At 45.8% G+C, this 16303-nt stretch overlaps 1 long non-coding RNA gene across 1 annotated transcript in view; it reads right to left on the bottom strand.

Moving 5' to 3' along the window:
- The window catches only part of LOC119139716, a 32665-nt gene that overhangs the window by 2751 nt on the left and 13611 nt on the right, over positions 1 to 16303 (bottom strand). The window contains exon 2 of the long non-coding RNA XR_005101414.1: positions 14389 to 14482. This is a non-coding gene — a long non-coding RNA (uncharacterized LOC119139716). The remainder of the gene's footprint in view (positions 1 to 14388; positions 14483 to 16303) is intronic.

Raw genomic sequence — 16303 nt, forward strand, 5'->3', positions numbered from 1 at the left:
CTCCTTTTGCAGAAATAACAGCCTCTAAACGCTTCCTATAGCTTCCAATGAGAGTCTGGATTCTGGTTGAAGATATTTTGACCATTCTTCTTTACAAAACATCTCCAGTTCAGGGTATTTAAGGTGGCCAGTTGCAAGCTGTCCACTTTGCATCTTCTCTGAAGAGTGGTAACATGGGAGCCTCAAAACAACTGACAAATGACCTGAAAACAAAGACAGTTCAACATCATGGTTTAGGGCAGTCCTTCTCAAATAGTGGGGCGATACCAAGGGGGGCGCATGTGACACCAGGAAACATGCTTTTCTTTTGGCTGTACTAGATTAAAGGGTAATTAGACATCCACTGCAGTAGGTGGGAGTGGCGGTATCACTGTAAGTGTGTGCGCAAGGAGTATTCACTCTACATAGAAGAGCGCACGGAACATATCCACATACAGCACAGACAGAGCAAGCGATAAAAGGTGCAGTGGGACACCATGGAAAAATATTTAACAGGGTTAAAAAGAACGGCGGAGAGAGACGGGGATAAGAGAATTGAGAGTGACACGAAAGCTAAGACAAGGAAGTATGACGAAGCGTACGTAGCGCTCGGCTTCAGTGTGACTACGATGGGAGATGAGGAAAGACCGGTGTGTTTACTGTGCTTTACAATGTTGGCAGCGGACAGTATGAAGCCAAATAAATTAAGGCGAAACTTAGTCATTGCACCCCAATCACGTTGATAAGATGCTTGAGGTTTTTCAGCGAAAACGGGCTGAATATTGCCAACAATCGTCCCACTTTGTGAATGCTACTTCAGTCAATCAGCAAACACTGTAAGCATCATATAAAGCAGCGTACCAAATTTCTCAGTGCAAAAAAAAAAACAACGCACCATTGTAGAAGAGCTGATACTCCCTGCAGCCGTGGACATGGTCTTTGTCATACTGCCTCATTTTGATTAAAAAAACAGCACAAATCGTTTTATTTATTTTTGTTTGTAGGTTAAAATGTTTTATATATTGTGCTCCTGAGTTAATGTTGCTGATTACTTTGAAGTGAATATTATTTATTGCTGTTATTTAATTTAATATTATGTATGTATGATTATTTTATTGTATTATTTTCAGCATAAAGTTAAAGTCCCAATGATCGTCACGCACACATCTGGCTGTGGTGAAATTTGTCCTCTGCATTTAACCTATCCCCGTGTGATTTTGATCCATCCCCTGGGGGAGAGGGGAGCAGTGAACAGCAGCGGTGCCGCGCTCGGGAATCATTTGATGATCTAACCCACCAATTCCAACCCTTAAGCAGGGAGGCAATGGGTCCCATTTTTATTGTCTTGGCAGTTGGTCAAGAATGTTTAGAGTTTAAATAATCAATTTGTTTTTTAATTTCAGGCAAAGTGATGCACATTGAATCCGTTCTGTTCCAGAGTAAAAAACAATGTTCAAAGTCAAAGTCAGCTTTATTGTCAACCTCTTCACATGCCAAGACACACAAAGAAATCGAAATTACGTTTCCACTATCCCACGGTGACAAGACATAGTACACGACATACATACAAGCAAACAACACAAAATAAAAACAAGAAGGCACAAACAATGAATAATAAGAGTGATGAATAAATAATAAATAAACAAATAACACAATAAATAATAAATAAGAGGAGCAAAACGGAGCAAGTGTGCATACAGCAGACAGTCAGAATATAGCGCAAAAGTACAGGACGCTACGCAGAAGGGGGGAGAGAGTTCAGGATCCTAACAGCCTGGAGTACGAAGCTGTTGGTGAGTCTGGTGGTGCGGGAGCGCAGGCTCCTGTACCTCTTCCCAGAGGGCAGAAGATCGAACAAAGAGTGAGCGGGGTGACTCACATCACTCACAATCGTGGTCGCCTTGCGGGTGAGATGGGAGGTGTAAATGTCCTTCAAGGAGGGGAGTGAAGCACCAATAATCTTACCAGCCGTGTTCACTATGCGCTGGAGGGCCTTCATGTTGTAGTCAGTGCAGCTACCACCCCAAACAGCAATACAGCTGGAGAGGACGCTCAGTATCAGCAGATTCTTGCGAACAATGTTCAAGAATCAGTGACAAAGTTGAAGCTGTGCAGGGGTTTGAGACTTCAACAAGACAACGACCCCAAACACTGCTCAACTTCTACTAAGGCATTCAAGCAAAGGAACAAGTACAACATTCTGGAATGGACATCTCAGTCCCCAGACCTGAATATTATTGAAAATCTGTGGTGTGATTTAAAGCGGGCTGCTCGGAAATCATCAAACCTGACTGAACTTGAGATGTTTTGTCAAGAAGAATGGTCTAAAATACCTTCAACCAGAACCCAGACTCAATGGAAGCTATAAGAAGTGTTTAGAGGCTGTTATTTCTGCAAAAGACGGATCTACTAAATATTGACATCATTTTTCTGTTGGGGTGCCCAAATTTATGGACCTCCCTACTTTTGTTTAAGTGATGATTGCAGACTTTCTGCAAATCTTATAAACATCATTTCAGTTCTCAAATTGATTGATTGATTGATTGATTGAATATTTATTGATCCCCAGGGGTGTGTTTCTCTGCTATATGATATATTTAACTGAAATTGCTGATCCGAAAAACCAATGATTTATAAAGAACAATCTTGAAAATGATCAAGGGTGCCCAAACATTTTTTTTTTTTTTAACCTTTATTTACCCAGGCAAACAATTAAGAACAAGCTTTTGCATACATGTGGTGTCCCACAGGGATCGGTACTTGATTAAGAACAGTGGGGAAATGGGGGATCTATACTGTTCAGCATCTACAAACTGGGTTCGGTTGAAGTTGGGAAATTGTGTAAAATGTAAATAAAAACCAAATACAATGATTTGAAAATCGTTTTCAACCTATATTCAATTGAATACACAACAAAGACAACAAATGTAATGCTCAAACTCATAAACTTTATTTAATTTTTCAAAAAATAATTAACTTAGAATTTCATGGCTGCAACACGTGCAGTAGAAGTTGAGAAAGGGCATGTTTACCACTTTGTTACATCACCTTTGCTTTTAATAACACTCAATAAACATTTTGGAAGAGAGGAGACTAATTCTCTTAGCTTCTCATGTGGAATTCTTTCCTATTCTTGCTTGATGAACCGCTTCAGTTGTTCAACAGTCCGGAGTCTTCCCTGTCGTATTTTACGCTTCATAATGCGCCACACATTTTCAATGGGAGACAGGTCAGGACTGCAAGCGGGCCAGGGGAGAACCTGGTCTCTTTTACTTCGAAGCCACGCTGTTGTAACACGTGCAGAATCTGGCTTGGCATTATCTTGCTGAAATAAGTAGCGGCGGCCATGAAAAAGACGTCACTTGGATGGCAGCATATGTTGCTCCAAAATCTGTATGTACTTTTCAACATTTATGTTGCCTTCACAGAAATGTAAGTCACCCATGCCATGGGAACTAATGCACTCCCATACCATCACTGATGCTGGCTTTTGAACTTTGCGTTGATAACAGTCCGGATGGTATGCTTCCTCTTTGGTCCGGAGGATACGACGTCCAGTGTTTCCAAAAACAATTTGAAAAGTGGACTCATCAGACCAAAAAACACTTTTCCATTGTGCATCAGTCCATTTTACATGAGCTCGGGCCCAGAGAACCAGGCAGCGTTTCTGGATGTTGTTCATAAACGGCTTTTGCTTTGCATTGTAGAGTTTTAACCCGCACTTACTGATGTAGTGACGAACTGTATTTACTGAGTGTGGTTTTCTGAAGTTTTCCTGAGCCTATTTGGTGATATCCTTTATACACTCATGTCGGTTTTTAAGGCATGAGGGATCGAAGGTCACGGTCATTCAGTCTTGGTTTCCGGCCGAGCCGCTTACGTTCAGTGATTTCACCAGATTCTCTGAACCTTTTGATGATATTATGGACCGTAGATGTTGAAATCCCTAAATTCCTGGCAATTTTGCTTTGAGAAATGTTGTTCTTAAACTGTTCAACTATTTTCTCACGCAGTTGTGGACAAATTGGTGAACCTCGCCCCATCCTTGCTTGTGAATGACTGAGCATATTTGGGGAGGCTCCTTTTATACCCAATCATGGTACCCACCTGTTCCCAATTAGCCTGATCACATGTGGGATGTTCCAAATAGGTACTTGATGAGCTTTTCACAGCTTTCTCAGTATTTTTTGCCACCTTTCCCAACTTCTACTGGACATGTTGCAGCCATGAAATTACAAGTTAATTATTATTTGGCAAAAAACAATTAAGTTTATCAGTTTGAACGATAAATATGTTGTCTTTGCAGTGTATTCAATTGAATATGGGAAGGAGAAAGATTTTCAAATTGTTGTACCGTATTTTTTGGACTAAAATTCGCTCCGGAATATAGGTCGCATTAGCCATAAAATGCACAATAACGTGAAAGAAATCATATGTACGTATTATATACCGTAATTTTCGGACTATAAGTCGCTCCGGAGTGTAAGTCGCCTCAGCTATAAAATGCCCAAAAAAGTGAAAAAAAACATATATAAGTCGCTCCGGAGTATAAGTCGCATTTTGGGGGGCAATTTATTCGACAAAATCCAACACCAAGAACAGTCATGAACGAGCAACAACAGGCTAAACGATAGGTATGCTAACGTGACATAAACACAAACTAAGAGCTGAGAACGGCCCTGACGTAAAATTCAGAGTTATTCAAAAAACTATTACATAAATAACACGTTAATAAAACCATCTGCGTCACTCCAATTCATTAAATCCATCAATCGTCCTTTGTCAACAATGCGTGCGCGCCGCTGACGGCTCTTGCACTTCAAAATATTCCACAGGCCCATATAACGATATATAAATTATATATCAAATAACTATTATATAAGCAATAATGTTATCAAACCATCTGTGCACTCTAAATCATTAAATCCATCGATCAAATTCCTCGCCCTTTGTCAACAACGCCGCGCGTGCGCCCTGACGTCAGCCTCGTCGTTATTCCACAGATCTACTATATAACTATATATTGTAGCGTTAACAAAGTTCAAGGAAAGACGTGGGTTTGGTAAACGGCTCTTTATTTAAGAAAATAAACTTCCAGGCGTGTGGCGGCGTGGACTTCCAACCACGGAAGTGGAAGAGAGCTCCATAGCATAGGACCGGGCGTGCGTAAAAGCCATGACCGAGCCCCATCCACCGTCCCCGGACAGCCACCCGGCCGAGCGCCGGCCCTCGACTTCCATCCACGGAGGTGAAAGACAGCTCGGTAGAGTAGGACCGGGCGTGCGTAAAAGCATTGTCCGAGCCCCATCCACCGTCCCTGGACAGCCACCCGGCCAAGCGCCGGCCCCAGACTTCCATCCACGGAGGTTAAAGAGAGCTCCGTAGAGTAGGACCGGGCGTGCGTAAAAGCCATAATAGTTTTTCAAACCTTCTGTGTCACTCCAAATCATGAAATCCTTCAAACTCTTCGTCCTCCATGTCACTTACAAACAAAGCCGCTAATGATGCCGGTAGTAAATCCCGTGATCAATCTTGGTCCTTTTTGTAAACAACCGCCGCGCCACGCCGCGCCGCACTGCTGACGTCACTTGAAATTCAAATTACAGTAATCCCTTGCTACATCGCGGTTTCACTTTTTTTTTTGTTTGAAAATTTTTGAAAAAATACACATATAAGTCGCTCCTCAGTATAAGTCGCCCCCCTACCCAATCTATGAAAAGAACCGCGACTTATAGTCCGAAAATTACGGTATTTTGTTTTTATTTACATTTTACACAATTTCCCAACTTCAACCGAATCCGGTTTGTACTTGTTTCTTTGACATTATACGAAAATAAAAATAGTTTTTATTGTTATGCAGATGATACCCAATTCTATACGCCGTTGGAAATAACAAATCCACGTAATTGCTGTAATCTTAAAGTGGGTCTTGCTGAGATTAAACAATGGATGTTTTTCAATGTATTACTTCTTAACCCAGATAAACTTCAACCATGATAAAACCTGTGAAAATTGATAAAGAGTTGATAACTCTATGTCAGGGGATGGATTAAAATCACACGGGGAATGGGTTAAATGCAGAGGACAAATTTCACCACACCCAGGTGTGTGTGTGACGATCATTGGGACTTTAACCTTTTTTAACCTTTAACTGGCCCTGCTCGTCATCAGCACCTTTTTAAGGACACGATTCTGAGTCTTGATAAATGATAATTCATTAACCATTGTTCTGGGTGATCTCAACAGGGCGAACCTCGCACACGAACTCCCCAGATACAGACAGCACGTAACGTGTCCCACCAGAGGGGCACAGACTCTGGACCACTGCTACACCGTGATCAAGGATGCATACCACTCTGCGGCTCGTGCAGCTTTAGGACTCTCGGACCACTGTCTAGTTCATCTGATCCCGGCCTACAGGCAGAAACCGAAAACTTCTAAGCCTGTGGTGAGGACTGTGAGGAAGTGGACAGTGGAGTCAAGGCAGGACCTCCAAGCCTGCTTTGACTGCACCGATTGGGGAGTTTTCGAAGCTGCAACTTCAGACTTGCATGAACTCACTGACACGGTCACATCATACATCGGTTTTTGTGAGGATCTGTGTGTGCAGACTAAGACCTTCTGCACGTACAACAACGACAAACCTTGGTTTACACCGAACCTCAGGAGGCTGCGCAAAGTCAAGGAGGAGGCCTACAGGAACGGCGACCGCGACCTGTTCAGGCAGACCAGAAACACACTGAACCAAGAGGTCAGGAAAGCCAGGAGGTGTTACGGGGAGAACCTGAAGAGACACCTCTCTGCCAATCCTGATCCCTCAACAGTGTGGAAAGGTCTGCAGAGCATCACGGGCTACAAGAAACGAACCCCCCGTCCTGTGGAGAGCCCAAGGCTTGCTAACCAGCTAAACGAGTTCTACTGCAGGTTTGATCGGTCCTCCCACACAACGGGACTTCCTGCAGCACAATCTACATACTCACCTCTCCCCACAACTGCCCTGTCCACACCTCTATCATCGTTGTCACCCACTCTCTCTCTTGCAGAGGCCGCGCCCGCACTCCAGATCCGCGAGGAGGAAGTGCGCCAGATGTTCCGGAGACAAAAGACCAGGAAGGCACCGGGCCCAGACGGCGTGTCACCTTCCTGCTTGGAAGTCTGCGTTGAGCAGCTGGCGCCCACCTTTGCACGGATCTTCAACCGTTCTCTGGAGCTGTGTGAGGTGCCCTCGTGCTTCAAGAGCTCCACCATCGTTCCAGTGGCCAAGAAGCCCGCCATCACAGGTTTGAATGACTATAGACCTGTCGCACTGACATCTGTGGTCATGAAATCTTTCGAGAGGTTAGTGCTGAACCACCTGAAGGAGGTCACGGGCCCCCTGCTTGACCCCCTCCAGTTTGCCTACCGAGCAAACAGGTCAGTGGATGATGCGGTCAACATGGGACTGCACTACATCCTGCACCACCTGGACACCCCAGGAACGTACGCCAGGATCCTGTTCGTGGACTTCAGCTCGGCGTTCAACACCATCGCTCCTGACATCCTCCAACAGAAGCTCATCCAGCTTGCGGTGCCTGCCTCCACCTGTCAGTGGATCACCAGCTTCCTGACCAACAGGAGACAGCGTGTGAGGCTGGGGGGCATCACATCTGACACCCGGACCACCAATACTGGAGCCCCTCAGGGGTGCGTTCTCTCCCCACTGCTCTTCTCTCTCTACACCAACGATTTCTCCTCAGGTGACTCTCCTGTGAAGCTCCTGAAGTATGCTGACGACACCACTCTCATCGGACTGATCCAGGACGGTGATGAGACTGCGTACAGACAGGAGGTGGAGCGGCTGGTCCACTGGTGCAGCCAAAACCATCTGGAGCTGAACCCGCTCAAGACCGTGGAGATGACAGTGGATTTCAGGCGAGACCCTTCACCACTTTTACCCCTCACTATCCGCAGTAATACTATTCTCTCCACAGACACCTTCAAGTTCCTGGGAACCACAATCTCTCGGGACCTGAAATGGACCGGCCACATAGACTCTGTCCGGAAGAATGCCCAGCAGAGGCTGTACTTCCTGAGACAGCTCAAGAAGTTCAACCTGCCGCGAGAGCTTCTGAAGACCTTCTACACTGCCATCATCCAGTCTGTCCTCTGCACCTCCATCACTGTCTGGTTTGGATCGGCCTCCAAACAAGACATGCACAGACTGCAACGGACAATCTGGACTGCAGAAAAGATCATTGGAATCAACCTCCCATCTATCCAAGACTTGTACCTGTCCAGGACCAGGAAACGTGCAAGGAACATCTCTACAGACCCTTCTCACCCAGGTTGCAGTCTGTTTGAACTACTCCCCTCCGGACGGCGTTACAGAGCTCGGTACGCCAAAACCAGCAGACACAGCTTCTTCCCCCGGGCTGTTGCTCTGATGAACTCACACCACTCTTAGAGTCTCAGAGTCATTACTGTGCAATAACATCCTGCTCTCCACACCTTTTTTGAATTTGTCTACACTGTTTGTACTATGTGTCCTCTCTGCATCCATTGCAGCCTGGTCATCCTGGAAGAGGGACCTTCCCATCTGTGGTCTCTTCTCAAGGTTTCTCATTTCCCCTAGCTGGAATTTTTCCTTGCCCTTTTGGGAGTTTAAGATCAGGGGATGTTTGAGAATATTTGCCATTTTTCACATGTCCTGAGTGTTGTTAGTCACCTAAATGTTGAACAGAGGGTGTGATTTACCGAAGTCAAATTCCTTGTTTGGCACGCTCAAACATGGCGAATAAAAAACTCTTGAATCTTGTACTATTCCTAGGGGGGGGGGGGACAATACGGGTAACTCACGATTCAATAATGTGGCGATATTTAGTCCATGAAAATGATATCACGATACATATCTGTGATATTCGATATATAGCAAGAAATTACAGCAACAATATTTTATGATAACTGAAGATAGAATACTCAAAGAATACCCACAAAAAGGAAAATACCCATAAAAGGGAAACGTCTCGCATTTATTCCAATGCAAAAAAATAAACCGCACGAAATAAACACAGTACAACTGGACACATTAAAGTGCGTGAACATGCATTATGTAAACCATGACAGTGCTTAATGGAAAACTGGCCTGTTTTCGTTTAACAAGAGTTAAACAAGATAACACATGCAACCAATTACCGTATTTTCCAGACTACCATGAGTCACTCCGGAGTACAAGTCGCACAAGCCATAAAATACAAGTCGCATTTTTGGGGCTTTCCATGGGCTCACCACCTGTGGGAGGGGTCAAAGGGGTCGGGTGCATTGTGAGCTGGGCGGCAGCCAAAGGCCTTGGCGGTCAGATCCCGGCTGCAGAAGCTGGCTCTTGGGACATGGAATGTCACCTCTCTGGCTGGAAAGAACTGGTGTGCGAGGCAGAAAAGTTCCGACTCGACATAGTCGGACTTGCCTCCACACACAGTTTGGGTTCCGGTTCCTCTTGAGAGGGGCTGGACTCTCTTCCACTCTGGAGTTGCCCACGGTGAGAGGCGTCGAGCAGGTGTGGGTATACATATTGCTCCCCAGCTGGGCGCCTGCACATTGGGGTTCACCCCGGAGAACGAGAGGGTCGCCTCCCTCCGCCTTCAGGTGGGGGGACGGGTCCTGACTGTTGTTTGTGTCTATGCACCAAACAGCAGCTCAGAGTACCCACCTTTCTTGGGGTCCCTGGAGGATGTGCTGGAGAGCGCTCCTTCTGGGGACTCCATTGTTCTACTGGGTGGCTTCAATGCTCACGTGGGCAATGACAGTGAGACCTGGAAGGGTGTGATTGGGAGGAACGGCCCTCCCGATCTGAACCCGAGCGGTGTTCTATTATTGGACTTCTGTGCTCGACACGGATTTTATATAATAAACACCATGTTCTAACATAAGGGTGTCCATGTGTGCACTTGGCACCAGGACACCCTAGGCCGCAGTTCGATGATCAACTTTGTAGTCATGTCATCGGATTTGCGGCCGCATGTTTTGGACACTCGGGCGAAGAGAGGGGCGGAGCTGTCAACTGATCACCACCTGGTGGTGGGTTGGCTCCGATGGTGGGGGAAGATGCCGGTCCGACCTGACAGACCCAAACGCTCTGTGAGGGTCTGCTGGGAACGTCTGGCAGAATCCCCTGTCAGGAAGAGCTTCAACTCCCACCTCCGACAGAGCTTTTCCCACGTCCCGGGGGAGGCGGGGGACATTGACTCAGAGTGGACCATGTTCCGCGCCTCCATTGTTGAGGCGGTCGACCGGAGCTGTGGCCGTAAGGTCGTTGGTGCCTGTCGTGGCGGCAATCCTTGAACCCGCTGGTGGACACCGGCGGTAAGGGATGCCGTCAAGCTGAAGGAGGAGTCCTATTGGGCCGTTTTGGCCTGCGGGACTCCGGAGGCAGCTGACAGGTACCGGATGGCCAAGCGGAACGCGGCTTCGGGGGTTGCTGAGGCAAAAATCCGGGCGTGGGAGGAGTTTGGCGAGGCCATGGAGAATGACGTTCGGACGGCTTCGAGGAAATTCTGGTCCACCATCCGGCGTCTCAGGAGGGGGAAGCAGTGCAACGTCAACACTGTTTACAGTGGCATGCTGCTGACCTCGACTTGGGATGTCGTGAGTCGGTGGGGAGAATACTTCGAAGACCTCCTCAATTCCACCTACACGCCTTCCATTGTGGAAGCAGGGCCTGGAGACTCTGAGGCGGATTCTCCAATTTCTGGGGTTGAAGTCACTGAGTTAGTTAAAAAACTCCTCGGTGGCAAGGCCCCGGGGGTGGATGAGATCCGCCCGGAGGTCTTAAAGGCTCCGGATGTTGTGGGGCTGTCATGGCTGACATGCCTCTACAACATTGCGTGGACATCGGGGACAGTGCCTCTGGATTGGCAGACTGGGGTGGTGGTTCCCCTCTTTAAGAAGAGGGACTGGAGGGTGTGTTACGATTACAGGGGAATCACACTCCTCAGCCTCCCTGGTAAGGTCTATTCAGGGGTGCTGGCGGGGAGGGTTAGGGTTAGGATTAGAGCAGGGGTGGGCAAACTTTTTGACTTGCGGGCCGAATTGGGTTCTAAATTTTGACCGGGGGGCCGAACCAGGAGCAGATGGATGTAGTGTTTGTGTGAAGTAATATAAATGACATGTAAAGGTCATTGCATAAAAGGTTTTTACTTTTAGTAGATACTAAAGCACGGATATTAAAAAAAGCTTTTTGAAAACAAATGCGTTTATTAACAGCATTAAAAAAATATTTCACCAAAAAACTACTATCAGTGATTCTTATTAAATACGACACTGATATGATGAATAACATTTTCCATCACTTCAGCGCCTGCAGGTCAGATTTATGAAATATGTTTATCTAATGAGGCGAAATTACATCCAACGGCAAACATTCTGACCTAATACATCTTGGAGAATCAGTGAAAGAATACATCTAAATAAATTAATAAAGGAATCAATAGTATTGTTGGTTTCCCTTTTTTGCTAGTGTATCATAGTCTGGAGTAAAATTTGTTGTGGTAATTCTTAGGATAGAGCCGAGGTGTCAGTCCGTTAACCTAGATCTGTGACGGGCTTTGTTGACGTTCATGTGGCCGAACGTCTTCTCACACACGTAGGTCGAGCCAAATTGTCCACTCATTTTTAACATTTGGCACTCAGTGTCCACCTTTCTGTTCTTCGGGCCACTCATTTTAATGGAAGGATTCCAGGGGATGGTTTGTGGGTGGCATTAGCGTAAAACTATCTGAAAACTCAGCGCGCGAATTACGAGAATACTGACGTCACAGCCTACACTCGAAATTCGGCACTGATAGATGAAATTACTACGTACTACTGAGTACGCACATGCACTTGTGAGTGTGCACCGAGATTTCTGACACGGCTCCCGGGAGTAAATGCGCGGGCGGGCGCTTCCCCATCTACTGGGGAAACATAGTAATTGCAGGGAAAATGACCCAAAAACAATTAATACAATTTATTCAGGTTTGGCGGGCCGGATTAAACGGCCCCGTGGGCCGGATGTGGCCCGCGGGCCATAGTTTGCCCATGTCTGGGTTAGAGGGAGGTCGAACCTCGGATTCAGGAGGAGCAGTGTGGCTTTCGTCCTGGCCGTGGAACAGTGGACCAGCTCTACACCCTCGGCAGGATCCTCGAGGGTGCATGGGAGTTTGCCCAACCAGTCCACATGTGTTTTGTGGACTTGGAGAAGGCGTTCGACCGTGTCCCTCGGGAGGTTCTGTGGAGGGTGCTTCAGAAGTACGGGGTGCCGAGCCAACTGATAAGGGCGGTTTGGTCCCTGTATCACCGATGCCAGAGTTTGGTCCGCATTTCCGGCAGTAAGTCGGATTCGTTCCCAGTGAGGGTTGGATTCCGCCAAGGCTGCCCTTTGTCACCGATTCTGTTCATAATTTTTATGGAAAGAATTTCTAGGCGCAGCCGAGGCGATGAGGGTGTCCGGTTTGGGGACTTCAGCATCGCGTCTCTGCTTTTTGCAGACGACGTGGTGCTGTTGGCATCTTCAGGCCGTGATCTCCAGCTCTCACTGGAGCGGTTCGCAGCCGAGTGTGAAGCGGTCGGGATGAGGGTCAGCACCTCCAAATCCGAGTCCATGGTCATCGGTCGGAAAAGGGTGGAATGCCCTCTCCGGATCAGGGATGAGATCCTGCCCCAAGTGGAGGAGTTCAAGTATCTTGGGGTCTTGTTCACGAGTGAGGGGAGGATGGAGCGCGAGATCGACAGGCGGATCGGTGCAGCGTCGGCAGTAATGCAGAATCTACCGATAAGTCGTGGTAAAGAGAGAGCTGAGCCAAAAGGCAAAACTCTCAATTTACCGGTCTATTTACGCTCCTACCCTCACCTATGGTCACGAGCTATAGGTCGTGACCAAAAGAACGAGATCCCGGATACAAGCGGCCGAAATGAGTTTTCTCCGCAGGATGTCCGGGCTCTCCCTTAGAGATAGGGTGAGAAGCTCGGTCTTCCGAGACAGTAGAGTCGCTACTCCTCCACGTTGAGAGGAGCCAGATGAGGTGGCTCGGGCATCTCATCAGGATGCCTCCTGGACGCCTCCCTGGGGAGGTGTTCCGGGCATGTCCCACCGGTAGGAGACCCCGGGGACGACCCAGGACGCGCTGGAGAGACTATGTCTCTCAGCTGGCCTGGGAACGCCTTGGGATCCCCCGAGATGAGCTGGATGAAGTGGCTGGGGAGAGGGAAGTCTGGGAATCCCTCCTAAAGCTGCTGCTCCCGCAGCCCGACCCCGGATAAGCGGAAGAAGATGGATGGATGGATAGATGGATGGCATTTTGGGGGAACTTTATTTGACAAAATCCAACACCAAGAACAGACATGAATAGGCAACAACAGGCTAAACGATACGGTATGCTAAAGTTACATAAACACAAACGAGGAACTGAGAACGTGGCTGATGAAACATATTAACAGTTATTCAAATAACTATAAAATGAATAAGTTTATCAAACCATCCGTGTCACTCTAAATCATTAAATCCATTGAAATCTTCGTCCTCTGTGTCACTTCTAAACAACGCCGCTGCTGACTCCGGAAGTACATGCGGCGCTGACGTCAGTCTCGTCACTTGCAGTTCCAATTATTCCACAGGCCTATATAGTAACTAGATATAAACTATATATCAAATAACTATAACATAAATAAGTTTATCGAACCATCTGTGTCCTCCAAATTGTTAAATCCATCGAAATCTTCATCCTCTGTGTCAATCTCTGTCCTCTGTGTTATAAACAATTCTTGACTCCGGAAGTCGGTGAATGGATTCAGACTCATTGTCAGTTGCGGTTCCAATTATTCCACAGACCTAGTGCGACCTCATGCGGTTTAAAGTGGAAATAACATGTAAAGTGATCAACTTTACTAGTAAGTAAGTACGATAAGTAAGATAAGCTTGGGCTTCTTTCTACTCCCTTTTGAAGAAATATGAATTTACTATAAAGGGAAAATTATAATGCAATATCATTTTTTCTTTTTTTTTATGTTCTATTGTACTATGGAGTTATCATGTTCTGTATTTTTTACTTTTTTTCTTGTATTTCTTTTAATGTTTGAAATAAACAAACAAACAAAAAAAACTGTTAATGATTAAGTAATAATGTGTTAATAACTTCACATTTAAGTTGCTCCTGATTATAAGTCGCACCCCCGGCAAAACTATGAAAAAACTGCGACTTATAGTCCGGAATATACGGTACATCATTGGACTTTTGTGCCACTGTATTGCAAGAAATAAAATATCAAACCAAACCCAGACCTGTAGACCAAATCTTCAAAAATTATGTAAATTGTGTGTTTTTATCTAAAAACGGAAAATACTCAAAACCTCATGCAAACACAAAGCAAACTTGAAAAATAGTTAATTTTCCAACATACCTTGTGCTGTGCTCTTTACAGCCTCTCCAGTCTGAGTGGTGCACAACGCTGACATGCAGGTGCTCAGTGTGCCCCAGCTCTTCAACAAATAACACTACAAAAAAAGCGCAAACATTGGTACAAGTAGGAAATATTTTAATCTCGGACAAAGTTTCAAGTTTCAGCTAAATCACAACTATACAGAGGGAGGAAAAAGTATGCGAACTCTTTCATTTTCTTCAAATTCTGCATTCAGTATTTCACACAAAATATTGACATTTGGGTCCAATTTTGACATTTTCAGTTGGGGTGTACTCACTTTTGTTGCCAGCATTTTACACATTCATTGTTGTATTTTGAGTTACTTTGAAGTAACAATAAATTTACTTTGCTATCCAAGCTCTACAGCAGGGGTGTCAAACAATTTTTTTTCGTGGGCTGCATTGTAGTCATAGCTTCTTTCGGAGGGCCATTTTGACTGTCAACCCAAAAACATTTATGAGACTAGGGGTGTAAATCGCGGGTTTTGTCACGATACGATATCATAATGATACAAAGAACCACGATACGATATTTGCCGATATCTTAAAGCCTGCTGTGATTCATTCACGATACATCACGATATAGTGCTCTACGATCGATATAGAACAATATCCTGATTTACAGTGCCTTGCAAAGGTATTCGGCCCCCTTGAACCTTTCAACATTTCGCGACATTTCAGGCTTCAAACATAAAGATATAAAAGTTTAATTTTTTGTCAAGAATCAACAACAAGTGGGACACAATCGTGAAGTGGAACAAAATTTATTGGATAATTTAAACTTTTTTAACAAATACAGAACTGAAAAGTGGGGCGTGCAATATTATTCGGCCCCCTTGCGCTAATACTTTGTAGCGCCACCTTTTGCTGCAATTACAGCTGCAAGTCGCTTGGGCTATGTCTCTATCCGTTTTGCACATCGAGAGACTGGAATTCTTGCCCATTCTTCCTTGCAAAACAGCTCGAGCTCAGTGAGGTTGGATGGAGAGCGTTTGTGAACAGCAGTCTTCAGCTCTTTCCACAGATTCTCGATTGGATTCAGGTCTGGACTTTGACTTGGCCATTCTAACACCTGGATACGTCTATTTGTGAACCATTCCATTGTAGATTTGGCTTTATGTTTTGGATCATTGTCCTGTTGGAAGATAAATCTCCGTCCCAGTCTCAGGTCTTTTGCAGACTCAAACAGGTTTTCTTCCAGAATGGTCCTGTATTTGGCTCCATCCATCTTCCCATCAATTTTAGCCATCTTCCCTGTCCCTGCTGAAGAAAAGCAGGCCCAAACCATGATGCTGCCACCACCATGTTTGACAGTGGGGATGGTGTGTTCAGGGTGATGAGCTGTGTTGCTTTTACGCCAAACATATCGTTTTGCATTGTGGCCAAAAAGTTCGATTTTGGTTTCATCTGACCAGAGCACCTTCTTCCACATGTTTGGTGTGTCTCCCAGGTGGCTTGTGGCAAACTTTAAACGAGACTTTTGATAGATATCTTTGAGAAATGGCTTTCTTCTTGCCACTCTTCCATAAAGGCCAGATTTGTGCAGTGCACGACTGATTGTTGTCCTATGGACAGACTCTCCCACCTCAGCTGTAGTTATCTGCAGTTCATCCAGAGTGATCATGGGCCTCTTGGCTGCATCTCTGATCAGTCTTCTCCTTGTTTGAGATGAAAGTTTGGAGGGACGGCCGGGTCTTGGTAGATTTGCAGTGGTCTGATACTCCTCCCATTTCAATATAATTGCTTGCACAGTGCTCCTTGAGATGTTTAAAGCTTGGGAAATCTTTTTGTATCCAAATCCGGCTTTAAACTTCTCCACAACAGTATCTCGGACCTGCCTGGTGTGTTCCTTTGTCTTCATGGTTCTCTCTGCGCTTTAAACAGAACCCTGAGAC

Source organism: Syngnathus acus, chromosome 21, assembly GCF_901709675.1.
Source record: "Syngnathus acus chromosome 21, fSynAcu1.2, whole genome shotgun sequence".
Lineage (NCBI taxonomy): Eukaryota > Metazoa > Chordata > Actinopteri > Syngnathiformes > Syngnathidae > Syngnathus > Syngnathus acus.